We start from the raw sequence: 15,574 nt of genomic DNA on the forward strand, positions 1-15,574 counted from the left end.
GTAAAAGCCAGTCGGCTTAGAGGACTTTTTCATTAGGTGTGTTTGGGTTTGTGTGCTTCTGTGTTTGGGACACAGAAACTTTAAATTCAGTCTCAGGTGACACAGAGCACAGAAATTGCTTATGCATATCCCCTGGGATGTGGAAAGTTACCAGTAGAGTAGCGTGGAGTGGCACAAGCTAGATAGAGTTGGGACCGAATTCTTTCTCTTTTCTCGGGGTTCCATCTCATGAGCCCCTTGCTGAGCACCACTGTGTTCCCCAGAGAGAAATATGCTAATATTTGTGCAACTGCATGTCATGTAGAGGAAGGCATTTTTATTTGTAGTCTGCAGGAGGGTCTTAGAGAGGATATTGCCAAGGAAATCTGTAGTTCTGCAGAAGGACGTCAACACTGAGGTAATAGAAAGAACTGCGTACCAGATCTTAACCCAGGTGGTGTTTAGCATTAAGTTTCTGTGGTAATTATGGACTGTCCACTATGTTCAGGCATGCTGTATTTTTCAGCACTGTCGGACAGGTGGCCTCTCTCTGACTTCCTCCAGACACAACACATTCTCACTCCCAACTTGTCAAATATGGCAGCTTCATCAGTGGCCTCATGTTTCAGACTATAATACTCTAGGTGCACCTCTAGCATCAGTTTTGGAGGTTAAAATTGAGTTGTTTTTGGAGTTAAAATTTCTTAAAGTACGTTAATGAATATGTCACGTGTGGTATGTCATGTGACGTAAGGGACACGATACTGTAACTACATTACATACTTAACACTGACCTTGGGTTTGACGTGGGACACAAACGGTGGACTCTTGGGTGAAAGTTCTGTGTTTGTGTGACCCATCCACCTACTCTTCCTCCAACCCTTAGTGGACTTTCTTGCTTTTAACACTACGTCATTGCTGCAGATGGGATTACATTGGAGTTAGCTGAAAGCCTGGTGGGTCTCATATAGATGCTGTGGGTTACCTTGTACACTGACCAAGCTGCTGTATTTGACGCCATGGGAATGAGACTCTGTGTGTGTGAGCAAGGTAACAGAACGCCTTTAGCCAAAGAGCAGTGATCAGTTATGTAGTTGTATCCTCAAATCTTTGAATATATATGTCTCAGACACTAGCTGTTAATTGGTCTCCACCTGTTGGTGAGTTAGGGTGGATCTGGTGATGAGGGGTTGCTGCCAGACAGTACTGATAAATGTGCAGTTACAGTGAATTAGAGACATTTGTTTGAGGCCCCTGTCTCTGAGGTCTTCAGCTCAAACCCTGCAGATGAAGTATACCTACATCTGTGTGAAGGTTGGAAACAGGAAGTCTAAGTGGGTTGTGTTCAAAGCCTCCCTTGTGGAGCAGCTGCTGGGACTTGAGGCCAGACTTGTGGTGGCAACCAAAGAAGCGGCTGGTGGAGGTGAAGGAAGCTAAAGAAGGAGGCCTTTTAGGCTTTGTGAGTTCAGAAAACTCTGGAAATAGCAAACAGTTATTGGCAGGCCAGATGGACAGCAGCTTCTGTGGTCTTGGAAACAAAAGTTCAGGGAGGCCAAGGAGAAGACACAGACCTCTGTAGACATAGCAGTGTTGGAGAGTTGCTATGTTTAGGGTTGCCACTGCACTGACAGATGCCTTACACTAGATGTATATATCCATTTATAAAAAGGAGAGGGTTGCACACAGAAATGTATCATTCACTAAATTTGCTTGATCATTTGTCTGGCAACGCACAACATTTTTGGCCGTTTGTCCAATCATCAGTGTGCCACTGAAGAAGGCTGGATGGCTGGAAACATTTTGTGTATTGCCCATCAAATGATGAAGTTAACTTATTACATAAGGCATCTCTGAGTGCGATTATCTTCTTTTTATATGTAGACTTAAAGAGTTTCCCATTCCAAGGGTGGATGACATTTACCCCAAAATGTTTTGGGTATTGTTGGGCTGTCTTGGCTGTTTGCTGTGTTTCAATCTTTATACTACTATACTTCATTTTATTCCTGCCTTTTAGAGAAACATCTGTTCTTTTTTGCTACTTGCAGTCTGCTCTCTGGAGCTGTGATTAGGCAGAAATGATTACTGTAATCACCAGTATCAGGTATTTAATACATGCTTACTGCAGTTCAGTGTAAACCTGAACTGCAGTAGTACAACAGTTTTGAGGTCAGTCAGAATGGTGAAGTATTCCCCCACTGCCTTCAGTATCGTAGCTCAGACTTGGCAGCTGAATGCTAACCACTATGTAAATTTCCTTGCTCGGTTTCTCGGATTGGTCGCGCCCATGCCCATAACCTCACTTCAGGCTCATGTTCGCCGTGCTCTGATAGTTGATTGGCATTCTCTGCAGCGGTGCTCTCAAAACCTCTTTCTGACCCTGCAATCTACCCAACAGAATCTGAATGACAGCAGGCCGCCCACAGCCAAACATCTACTGCAACCCGAGTTTAGGGGGATACAGTTAACTCCGGCCTGCCAAGGACAGGCGGCTAGACTGCTATGCTGCTTCTCATGTTTGGACAAATGTTTTATATCAATACCACAATCTAAGAAACACTGTATGGTATTTGCTTACTTTCTGATACTAAATCTACCAGAAAGAATCCATGTTGAAAAAGTTTCCTCCACAAATCCCCTTAACAACCAGTTTTAATGTATTTTCTTTCAGCAGTCTGTAAGATAAACCAAATCATCTGGTGTCCTAAATACTTTTTTCCTTCATTTCCTTGGCATGTGATTTGATACGGTGCAGTTGGCTCGCCTTGGTTTGGTTCAGCTTCATTGATTTAATTTGGCTCACAGTGGGACAACCTTTTGGCAATTAGGTGGCTGCATATCAACCAAATGACCCATTATTCTCTAGCAAACTAAAATAATAACATACAAACACAGGAAATAATTGGGTGACATATTTTAATTGCTCGTTGGTTTTCCCATTTAGCCTCAGCTGGTAATACCAGTTGAGAGGCCGAAAAGAGTTCTGATTAGACCAGTGGATCAGCGTGTGTCACCCAGCATCCCACAGGGTTAATTTAGCTTTTAGATAACAATTTCTCACCTCTTAACTTGAAATGATGGAGTGAAAATCATTTCCCACAAAGCAGAACACAGGTGGGTTTTAACAGTTTACAAGTGGCTGATCCAATCCATGATCTAGACTGAAAGTTCACCATGCCATCACTCTGTTTTCCTCTTGTTGTGCACACCACAAAATAATAAGACCCAACTATGTACAGTAGGTGCACAGGGAGTTGTGAGTCTGTAGCTGTGCAAACTACTTTCGATATATAATAATATCTGTGATGGAAACATTACTTTACAGAGGTGTTTGTTTCCTATAGACTTGTGTAACTGAAGCCACACCACAGTGGTCTCCAGTGGTCAGGGTGTATTGATTGCTGCAGGCCAGGCTAACTTCCTGACCAGTCAGTGTATCTGTAGACTCCATAACTCCTCTCCCTCCTGACCACTTTTTTATTGACGTCTGTGTGTTGTAAAAGTGGACCATACCACTTCAAGTCTCTAGGGTTAACTCATCCAATAAATAAAAGGTAAACCATTTGAAGACACTAAGTAGGAAATAACAGCGTATTTACTGTTAATCAGCCAGTATGTAAAGCACCACAAAAGCAGCTGTGTGTGCATCGATGTGATTGTTTATTCACTTGTTCATCCATCTGTAAAACCTGTAGGAATTATACATGGTTAATTAAGTAGTCAGTAATATGTATACACAACACAGCAGGGATGAGTTACATCACAAAAGAGTTTTCCAGAGGACTCTAGAAACTGATAAACATGCTTGTAATCAGTAACAGGCTAACATTAAAGGAGCAATTTGTCCCACTACCCACATTTGGGAGGTCTGTGCTATCCAAGTGCCCTTGTAGTTCTACCTGTAACACTGTATATTTGATCCTACTTATGTCTTCATGATGTAAAGATAACATAGATAAGATTAAATTATCATCAATCAAGCTGTGAGCTCTAATAAACCTCCACCTGCTTGCAGTCTTGCAAGTCATGAAATTTCGCAGACCACTTGAGCATAGTTGGCTGCAACCAGAAGAAGGAACTTCACTGCTCGCAGATATTGTAAGAGTGAATTTTGCAACAGATCCTGGTGTATATGTTCAATTAAAGTGTTATCTCTGGAAACATTTGTTGCGTTTGACTTTCAGAGTTTCTGTATTTGGGTTTTTGTACGACACAAATGTGTTGTCAAATCGCTGCAGGTGCTTCTAAATATACTTCTTATTTATGGCTATTTTTTTAAATGTGTTATCAAAATCCTGAAGATGTTTTGAAAGATCCTACACTTGCGTTTTGTCCGTTTTCTCTCAGCCATTATATGCAGGGTATCAAAAATGCTACCAGCAGGATTTTGTCTGTGCTGGAAGGAATCCTGTATCACATAATTGTGTTGAAGCTTCGTCAAAGTATGGCTTATGAGTCCGTAAGCGATGCAACAACCTCAGATCAAAACAATGAGATGCTTGTTACTGATGGCTCCCACAAGGGGGACTGTGTCATCAATGGGCGACGACATGGTTACCACGTTCGGAGGCTGTCTGAACGACGACAAGTTGTAGAATCTTAGGCTGCTTCGAATCGAGCAGTGTTCTTCTTTAACATCGCTCGAAGGTCTGACAGAGAGAGGAGGATTGATTGTGTTTGCTGCTGGCAGGTCTCCCATGAGGAGGATTGATCATCAGTTGGTCCCATATTGGCCGAGCGAGTGTTGACAGCTCACCACTACCGATGCTTGTGGCTGTCGATATACAAGCTCTCTTTCTCTTCTTCTGTCTCCTTCACTTTCCTTCACCCTGCACTCCCCCTCTTTCATCTCCTCTTTTCTTCCTCCTGATATCTGCTTCAGTTTCTCACACAGATTTAAGAAACAGAGAGTCTCATTGCTGACCCATATTTTTAACCCATATTACTGTATTTTGGCTCTATTCACTGTTGTGAGCAAATATTCTGCTTGGTTTTTTCGTTTAGGTTTTTTTTTTCCCTCTCTGAGTTCAAGTGTGAGGTCTTCTCTGTGGAGATGGATGTGTGTATGTGTGTATGGCATTGTATTCGTGTGTGTGTCAAGGCGAGTGTGTGTGTATCTTTGCACGAGAGAGTATTCCAATCATCTCTGATTTGCTGGCAAATTGAAAAATCCCCTCCATCCTTCCATCCCCGTCATCCCTAGACCCCAACCCAATCAGACCCCACGACCAAACCCTCCAGCCTGCTGCTTTTGTGAATAAACGTGTGTATGTGTGTGTGCATGTTGGTGGTGGAAGAATCCGGGGGCTAATGTTGGGGTGGATTATCCCCCTCCTCTTCCTCTTTGAAGTGCTGCCAATGGAACGAATTGCACCGTGCTGTCCCTAATGCACTAGTGAGCTTTCTCCATTTCTGTACTCCTCTCCTGAGTGCCGCCCCAAACCCCCCTTTCACCCACATCACTCATCCAATCAGCGTGCAACATGTCGAAGCAATGTGTGGCACGGTGATTGGATATGTAAGTTTGCAGCTAAACATGTCTTCTTCTTGTTCTTCTTCTCTGGCTTGTATGGGGTTTTCAGATCAGAATAAAGGTACAATGGAGGCGTGTCTGTGTCTGTGATGGTGCTGGACTCAGAGGCTGCTTTTGAGAATTTTGTCAGTGCGAGTCCTTACACCAGTCTACCACCGGAGTGCCTTTAAACAAACCACTGCAATAAAAATATATTATAAAAATACAAAATGGGTGTATTAAATTAGGTAGCAATAAATTATTTTCTATATTGCACTTGTTTCTAAATTGAGTTAACTTGAGTTAAAAAAAATATTTAGCTCTTGGCTTCAAGCAACTTATTGGAATGTCTGATGTTCCCCCTCCCCCTAAAACCATAAAATGAGATATGATGTGTTAACTAGGACATTTGGACAGGCTAGATTTTTACCCAGTGGACCGTCTTTATGCTAAGCAAATTGACTCCTGGCTCTAGCTTCATACTTGGCACACATGAGAGTGGTATCAATCATCTTATATAACTCTCAGCTAGAGGGGGAATAACATATTTCAGAAAATATTAGACTAATTCTCTACCATAACAATGAAAGGGGTCTGTAGAGAGTTGTGTTTATATTCCTCAGTACAACATATATAAAAAATGATTGTTTTGGTCTTGATACAGAAACACAGGTGTTGTATAAGGCTTGGTATTGACAGCCTCCAAACAGTACCCGGCCATAGTGGATGGCTTACTATTAGTTATACCCCTCTGTATTTACATTTGAATGTGGTGGTCAAATACACCAAAAGAACGTACAATTACAATGAAACTTTGACTGACATATCATGATACTGGAACTTCAAAATGATGAGTTTTGGATTTGGTAGGGCTGGGATGTAGTTACTGTTACTCCTGTAATAACATTTGGATGTTTTGGTGGCATCTCAGCATGCTGAACTCATAAGGCCTGTTTCCACCGCAGGAACTTTGGGGTAATTTTACGGGGCCGGGGCTGTTGGTTCGTGTCTCCACTGCAGGAACCACCACGGAGGACAGAGTTCCGGAACTTTTACAGGGGCTAAACAAGTCCCTGCCTCGGAGTAGGTACTCAGAACAGCCCCTGGGTTTACTTGGTGCTGATTGGATATACTCAAGGCGGGATGTGATGTCTACAGAAAGCGACAAAATAGCCAGCATTTTTAAAACTCAGCAGCTCTCGTTCATAGCTTCCACCGCCATGTAAACGAAGAGACACGCCAGAAACCCAGCAACCACCTCAGCTCCTTCCATGTTGATTATCGTCTTTCTTATGTCTGCTTTCTTCTTCTCACTTCTGCTTCGTACTTCTGCTTCTTCTTCTTCTTTGTTGTTGTTGTTCTTTGTTTGTTTCTTTGCCGTGTCGCCCCGGTCAAAATGGTCGCACAGCGATTACGTCACATCCAGAGCCCGGTAACTTTACAGGAACCTACCTCCTACTCCGCTCTCTCAGTGGAGACGTGGCGGTTGAGAGGGCAGAGCGAGAGGACGTTCCTGTAAAGTTCCTGCCCCCCAAATAGTACCAGGAACTTCTTGAGTGGAAACGGGCCTGTAGACAGTAAGGGGAAAAAAAAAAAAAAAAAAGGATGTAGCTACCATGACATCAGCCATTTGTTTGTGTTTTGAAGCCTCAACTTCAACATCTTAGCCTTCACCATCTTGGTTTCTTAGAGCCAGAAGCAGTGGCGGACAGTGATGAAGTAGTTTACTTAAGTGCTGAGCTTACGTACAGTTTTTTAGTATCTGTACCTGACTTGAGTATTTTTTTGTTTTTTTTGGAAACATATTACTTTAACCCACTACATTATAAAGACACATACTGTACTTTTTACTCCACAGAATTTCTACAAAGGGTCTAGTTACTCATTACATTTGCCTTGAAGTCAGTGGAGGGTGTTTTTTTTTTCCTTTTCTAAAATGCAAACATCCAACTGTGATCATGCAGTTCTGTGTGGTGTTTGTTTGTCGAAGTGGTGTTCGCGTACCTTTACCTCATGCGTGCACAACTCAGATTGGGCAGCTCACCGGTAAAGATAGGTAGAGAGGAGAGGTCATCAGGAGGCATTTGTATTCTGTTATGAGGTGTTACAATGGCAAACGCAGCAGACAGAGATGAAGATTCCCCAACAGATCACCTACGGCCATACCTCAAGTCCATGTTTGAAGTTTTTGAGGTGATCATTTTAAGTGTTTGCTCTGTTTACTGCACACAAACTTCATCTTGGCTTACAAGTATACGCCATCCAACCTGATGGTGCATTCCTGCTATACACAATGATAGGGTGATGAAGGGCGTGGCAGTTTGAAAGTTCAGTACAGTCAGTCTGGCGCAGCCACAAGCAACCGGCAGTCCAGGGTGGAAGTGAGTTAAGGTGAATTGGTCACATATAGTGGGCATGCACTGTGAGAAAGCATGTCAAGGTAAGTAGTGCGTCCAGTGGGTTGTTTTAGAGTCATTAGGTTCTGTAGTGTTAAAATCAAGTAAGTAATAATTTGACTCAGCATCTTTGACTAATAGTACATAATATATGACCAGGAGTATCTCTACTTTGACTCAAGTAATAGAGTTGTGTACTTTGTCCACCACTGACCAAAAATGACCACATTTGGATGAGAGGGTGGAGCTGTGGAGGAACAAGGGGTGGATCTGACTCGTAGACTGTAGCGACACTTCACAGATAGTCTGTAACTTAAGCAGCCCCGCCCTTAAATATAGATACCTTTAAGCCTTTATAGAAAGTAAACCATGTGAGTTATATAAAAAATCACCATCTGTATGTCACGAATGTTATAATTGGCTATAGTGACCCAAACTGTTTTTTGTACCAGGCTGTGAACATGTTTATTTCTGCTGTAAAGTTAGACATTTTAACACAGGAGTGTATGGGGACTGACTCTCTTTCAAGGCCAGCCTCAAGTGGCCATTAAAGGAATTGCAGTTTTAGGCACTAAGGCACTGGTTTCGCTTTTCAGCCCCAGAGGTTGCTGCTTGGCTAAACTGCATCAAATACATCACGCTCGATTTCACCACACCACAGACTGTATGGGTTGTAGGTGCTGCAGTGATAGGCCAATCACACATAGCATTAAATTGAAAAACACTTATGGAGAATGGCTGCAAGCAAAACCATAGAAACAGTCTCTTTTTTCTAGATCTGTCTGCAAAAAGGATCAAATGCAGGTATCATTTTACTGGAGGAGTTTCAATACTACTTGGTACTGAGTTATTTTGGTCGAGACCTTTGAAGTACTGACTACTGATACCCTGCCCTGGGATTTGGATTCATTCATAGACATCTACTCCTTACTGGATCCTCTACAGAGGACTAAAACTGCTGTTAGAAGAGTATTTACATTCACTAGCTGGATGTTGGAAAAGGACTGAGATGAGGTTAAGTCCTGAAGCAAAGGGTCGTGGTTTTAGCCAGAGAAGTGTGCAGAAGTTGAGGCAAGTGGGGAGAGAGCTGGAGCTGGGTGAAAGTAGGTTACAGCCAGAGAGGAGGAGGAGAAGGGCAGGGTGGAGGCTCAGTCCCTGAAAGCACACAGAGGGAAAAGGAGCAGGACAGGACAGGGCTAAAGACTGTAGGAGAGGTGCTGAAGTCCGTTGAGAAGGTGGATGAGTCTAGAGGGGAATGCTAGGGACAGGAGACCGGGGAGAGCTGGGGCTGACGGAGGGAAAGCAGGTGTGAAAGAATCCCTTTTCCTTACTCATTTCCTCTCGGGTGTTTTCACATCTATAACTACTTGAGTCGAACAATTGCAGTTAGTCTTTTCCCTCCCGTCAGTACATCGGTACTCCAGCCAAGGCTGGCAAAGTGTCTGATGGCACGGTGCCGTTCTGTGCCCTGCCCTCTGCTCTCCTTCGCTCTCTCACGGTAAAGACTTGGCAGCACACTCGGCCCAGCAGGTCAGCAGTCCCACACCCAGGAGGCCCTCGGAACAGAGCAGAACAGTACGCTTATGAAACAGTCCACTTAGAGAAAGGGAGAGCAAGGGAAAATTTTGATTATGAGCAGCTAACATATGTTTTATATATCTCCTTTCACTACTGAGCATTCACAAGCAGGGAAGGAGGGTACGAGAAGAGAAATGTGATGAGAAGGATTTGGATTTAAGGGAAAGAGAGTTGAAGAAAGGAAAAGACAAGTCCAGAGAGTGAGAGAGAAGGGATTTGGGAGGGAAGTTTTTGGGCAGTTGTACTGTAAATACCAAATCCGGACAGAGGGCAGCAGTGGCAGCACCTTGAGCCTTTAGCTGCAGGTTTGTAAGCAGCTTGGTGGTTGAGCACTGATATCTGTCAGGTAAACTCAGTCGGTACACTCTGTGCCGAGGCGAGGGGGGAGAAAAAGCCCATCAGCTAGTTTTCCTTGGCTGCAGGTTACAGTTTCACAGTTTGTTTTCTTTCCGCAAACCCCCCTTGGTGCTCCATTCTGTTTGAAACGAGCGGAGAGGAAGTTTTGAAGCAAAGTAAAGAATGAGGAGGAAATATATGTATACACAAGCTCGTGATCAGAAGTTTGCATTCACAGTGCTGTAAAAAAAATCCAGGCAGGGAAAGGTTAAAGAGCAGAACTTTCCACATCTGAAGAAGCTAAGGACAAAAAAGTTATTTGACAAATGAGGCGTGCTTGTATCTTTATTATCTCAGACTGCCAACAACTTTGGATTTCCTACAATTTCTCGGCCTGTGTTGACTCAAATTCACAATTCATAAACGCCAAGATCCACATAACCCACCAAAGAAATCATCCAACTTCTCCAGTTTCTTCTGTTTTATTATTTTTTAACACAGCGAACCACAGAAAACCCTTGGATTCTTCTCCTTATTTCTTTACTTAGGTCGTCTCCTTTCTATACAGTCATCCAAGGAACACATTATTTATTCATTCAATCATTTTCAAGTTTTTTTTTTTTTTGGTTTTTTTTTGCTGGTAACTTGTGATTCTCATCTCTGATTTCTCGTATACTTATAAATCACTTGTTGCTTGTAACATGTAGAAATCTATCTTCACAGCAAGTATAAATATCTCCATCTATCTTGTCATACAAAGAAATAAATACTTAGATTTTTTATTTAATATATCATGTAAAGTCTTAGTACATTTATTTATCAGGCTGCAGACCTTTAACGAAAATGACAAATATGACCTGCATCTACAACAACATCACTGTCAAACATATGCAAAATAGACATTTCAGAACATAAGCTTAAAGGGACAGTTCACCCCAAATCAGTCTGTCGTGCTGTTTATCAGTCCAGATTGTCTTGGTGTGAGTTGCAAAGTGTTCTCGAATAAAGTGAGACTAGAGAGCACTCGGTTTGTGGTGCTTCAAGCACCAAAACATACATTTGAAAATCTCAACAGCATCTCAACAGAAATCATGACCTTGTCACTTAAGATAATCCACAGACCTTTTCTTCTTTCTTTCTTCTGGACTACGCCCACCAACCGTATTACTGCACAGAAGGACATGTGCATTTACCGCTAGCTTACCTAGCACTACTGAGCTAGCTAACGGTACACCTTAGCCTGAGAAGGACGCCGTTGATGTTTACAAAGATTAAAGATTAAAGTTCCACTGATTGTCACACACCTGAGTGTGTGAAATTTGTTCTCCGCATTTGACCCATCCCTGAGGGAGCGGTGAGCAGTAGTGATGCCGCGCTCAGGAATCATGTGGTAATGTAACCCCCCCAATTCCAACCCCTGATGCTGAGTGCCCAGCAGGGAGGCAATGGGTCCCATTTTTATAGTCTTTGGTATGACCCGGCCAGGGATCGAACCCACGACCTCCCAGTCTCAGCGCGGACACTCTACCACTAGGCCACTGAGCTGAGCATCTACACATTGATGAAGTTGGCAGGTCCCGTCCCAAGTTTTCTTCATGAATTCAATGTATCATGGGAGGACAAATTTCTCCATTTGAAATTAGTTTCTAATAATCTGATTTCCGTAATTTACAAGCGCTAAGGTTGAGCTGAATACTTGGATGAAACAAGTACCCGGTACAGATAATGTACTTGAACGAGTCGAGTATGTGTCAATATCCGTACTTGTGATAAAGGAAAATCCTCGTTTGGCTTGCTGTGTTCAGTCTCTTACTCTTGAGATCAAAAATGATCAAAAAAGAAACCTCAATTCTGAGGCTGTTCTGTAAATAGTTTTTAAACATATAATAAAAATACCAACTTCTGATAAATCCATATGAATTTCAGGTTTACAGTGACAACTTCTGGTTAGGTCCCACTCATTTCCTCTTTAAGTCCCACCCATGTCTGGTTTAAACCCCGCCCATTCTGAGTACAGATACAGATAATTTAGTTGGTTGAACAGATACAGATAATGGCATACTCACTCATCCCTCACAAGAAATATTTAGAACTTTTAATCTTAATCTTAAAAGGTAACCTCCTGTGCTTTAATACTGCATGTTTAAATGTCTGTGTGCTTCAAACTCTGCACCCCCAGCTTGTGATATAGGCCAAGATGTTTTGTACAACTTCATAAAATTCTTCCAAAACCACAAAAGACATTACAGAACTATTTCACTGGCTGAGTAGCACTCGTCATGCCTAGTAAACTAAATCTGATGTGTTAAATTGGTGGAATGTCGTGCATCTCTGAGAGGATGGTTTGCATGTTTGTTTGTAGAGTGTCAATGTATTGTACCACTCTTCCTTCAACCTGCAGCTTTTCCCCAAAGTCATTTTTCTCTCCAGCACATTCAGTTCAGCTGAAGAAAAGAGAACAGACAACAAAGAGAGAGACGGATGAGGGGGAGACTTGCAAGGTGGCGAGGGATTTGTCATTTGACACTCCTTTTTTCACTTCATTTCTTATCATTATATCTGTCTGATTGTTTTAGACGTAACCTCCCGCACACTCCCGACACCCTACCAGCACCCATCCCCAGCAGCTCATCTGGCATGAAACCGTCTCTAGTGTTATGCAACGTTAGGTAGGGTCAGAGAGAGGACAGAGACATGGAAAGAGCGACACCGACTCTGGTGCTGTGCCTGTTTGGTTATAACATCCATCTTTCTCTCTCTCAAAATAACACACACATACACATAAATGTACACACAGTGATGTCGACTTACACGCTTCGCTGCCACTTGCATGAACACACAGGGTCATGCACACACATAATATCATTCATCGCCCACATGCATACCGACAGGGGTATTGCTTGCATACACACACTCTTGCACCTACACACATAACTGCAGGGGGAGGGGGGCTTCTAGCTGCGGGCCAGACGGGCCGAGTCATGCAGCAGACAGACCCACCCTGTTGGATCAACGTCAACCTGGCTCCCCACACACAGCTCTGCTCCAAACCTAATACTGGCTCACTACACACAATCCTTACTTCTTCTCCTTCATCTTAGTCTGTCTGTTTCCAAGATGCTTCAGGGTACTAAGAGAAATCCAAGACAAGGGCCTTTTCTGTCCACCAGCAACAATTACTGTTATATCTCAACATTCAACAGCCATGTTAAGTGCTTTACCAGGCAACCAGGTTTCATTTGTAAATTTAAGAAAGACCTGGAAATCATGGTTGGCTTGCTCCCAAAGTGACCGGTAGAGGAACGTAGACTCCTGAGGGGAAGCAGTCTGGTTCTCGCTGTAGTTTACGAGCTCCCTGCTGCAGGATTTTGGCCTGTGTTCGTGCTTGCTGATGGATTCTCCAGAGAGACTTCCCAGACATCAAAAAAGCTTTTGATTGATGGGATTTTGGAAGTTTGGTTTTTAAGGAATGATCAAACACAACACATCACTTGCTTTGTCTGAGCTCATTGAGATGAGACCAGCTGCAACCGAACCGCACTAATCCAGGGGGGTTAATCAGCACATTTGATATTGTGAGGCTTATTTCACATTTTAAATCAAACAAATGAGGGTTTAAAAATATCACTACTGCTTTATGTTATTGAATGATGTTGTTACAGGTGGGATATGCTTTTATGACTGTAGTTTTGCTGACCAACATCTCATTAGGTGAAGGCCTCCCCACCCATTGCCCTGTGTAGTTTTTGATAGGTAGATCTCATCTTCAGGTATTTTAGTGCAATTTAAGCAACTACAAATGCATTTATTGAGATTTATGTTGAATATTTGTGACATAAGTCAGGATATCTTGGATTTTAAATGGGACTAATGGGTCCTCCAATTATGAAACATGACCAGCTATTATGCAACCACATGCACATTCTATTGAAGAAACAAAAAGTTAAAAATACTGCAGTTTTTTTTTTTTTTAACATTTTAGGTATCCTTGTTCAAATTTGTTTTGTGGCACCGTGAATGCATAAACCTTTTTCTTTTTACCATGGTATTGTCAAGCTGCACCCTCCAGAGTTGAAACATGAAGACAACCACCGGTGCCAAGGACTGCAGTTCCTCAAATAGCCACTTGAGGCTGGCTCCAAAATCCCTATAGACCCCTATGTTAAAATGCTCAACTTTATAGCAGAAATAAACATGTTTACAGCCTGGTACACAGAACAGTTAGGTCTCTAGCTAATTTCAACATCCATGACAACTGTATGGGGGATGAGTTTTGATGTAACTCAACCGTTTAAACTTTACTAAGGCTTAAAGTTGTGCAAATTTAAGAAAGTGGCTGCTTTGAGTGTCTACGAAGTGTCTCCACACTCTATGAGTCAGACCCACCCCTTGCTTGTCCACGGCTCCACCTTCTGGTGCAAGTATGGTCACTTCTGGCTCCAAAAATCCAAGATGGCGACAACCAAAATGCCAAACTTTAGCAGACTTTAAATCAGCAGTCCACAAACCAATGCTTGACCTGACGGTGGCTACATCCATTATTTTTTATGTGTTTTTTACCCAGTCTGCAATGAATACTTACACTTACACTACTTACACTAGGACCAGATACTGAAGCTACTTTGAAAATGCCAACTTGAGTTAAATTTAGAAGAAATAATGTTTTGGCACATAAACTCAAAATTTTGAGTTTTATTTGTTACAGAGTGATTCACAGGCAAAAGAACATTAAAAGACTGAACACATGCCAGAAAGAGTAAAACAAAAAAGTCATTACCTTATCATTTTCATAATTATTTGAGCCCCAAAGATCAAATTAATGAAGGACAGACACTTAAAATCAAGTGCAAATAAGAGGCAATGTGAAGCAGGGACAGATCACATTACTGCAAAAAGCTCAGACGACTGAAAGCAAACCTCAGTCCTCAGTTTGATAAATTGGATCGCTATGGATGTAAAAGCTCACAAATATAAGCAGGAGTTCAAACGAGTAAAAATAAGTAAAATCTTCAGATCATTTCTAAAAATCCACTGTAAATTTAAAAATGCTTCTTTGCTCCCTTCTTTGATCTGCACGGGAATCTGGCTGCATCATTCCGAATGAGCTGAAGGCGAGAACAGGCTTTACACCTTCAGGTAGCCTCGAGCTCCATTCGCTCTGCTAGAAACCGCCTGTTGAGATCCACTGCTGTTTAAAATGCTGCATGCTAAGCTTGACTGTGTAACACAGCCCCAAGGCTTCAAAGCTTACAGAGAGCTGCTCCTTTGGCTCCAACCTTTGTTATGCTCTGCCACAAGGTCACTGAGCTGCTTTCCAGGCCACGAGGAAGAGATCAGAAACGCTTAATTATGCCAACTTCAATAAAAGTACATGTTTTTTTTGGCTACACTGGTGGAGAAGCAGATCTACATTTGAGAGATTCGCATGACACGCTGTCAGGTGTAAGATGTAATAAATCATGGAGGAGAGATTTGCTATAAAACATTTCGTTGTAAGAATCTTGGTGATATTATCAAAAATCTTGATACAAGCAAGGTATTATTGACAAAACATGGCATGATCAGGGTTCCTGTGGATCCTTAAATAGTCTTAAAGGGTATTAAATTCATTAATCTCAAAATAAGGCCTTAAAGGGAAATTTCGGTTTATTTCAACCTGTCTCCTATCGTCCTAAATTTGTTTCAAGTGACTAGTGACATAAAAATAATAGTTAGCATGTTAGCCGTTAGCCTAGATACAGCCGGGGCGCATAGTAGCGTCAGACCTGTTAAAATG

General features: G+C 42.3%; 1 protein-coding gene across 2 annotated transcripts in view; it reads left to right on the forward strand.

Annotated features, from left to right (window-relative positions):
- Nucleotides 1-15,574, forward strand: part of jade2 (jade family PHD finger 2) — a 259,041-nt gene that overhangs the window by 159,744 nt on the left and 83,723 nt on the right. The window lies entirely within an intron of this gene.

The sequence above is a fragment of the Epinephelus fuscoguttatus genome, linkage group LG12 (genome assembly GCF_011397635.1).
Source record: "Epinephelus fuscoguttatus linkage group LG12, E.fuscoguttatus.final_Chr_v1".
NCBI classification, from domain to species: Eukaryota; Metazoa; Chordata; class Actinopteri; order Perciformes; family Serranidae; genus Epinephelus; species Epinephelus fuscoguttatus.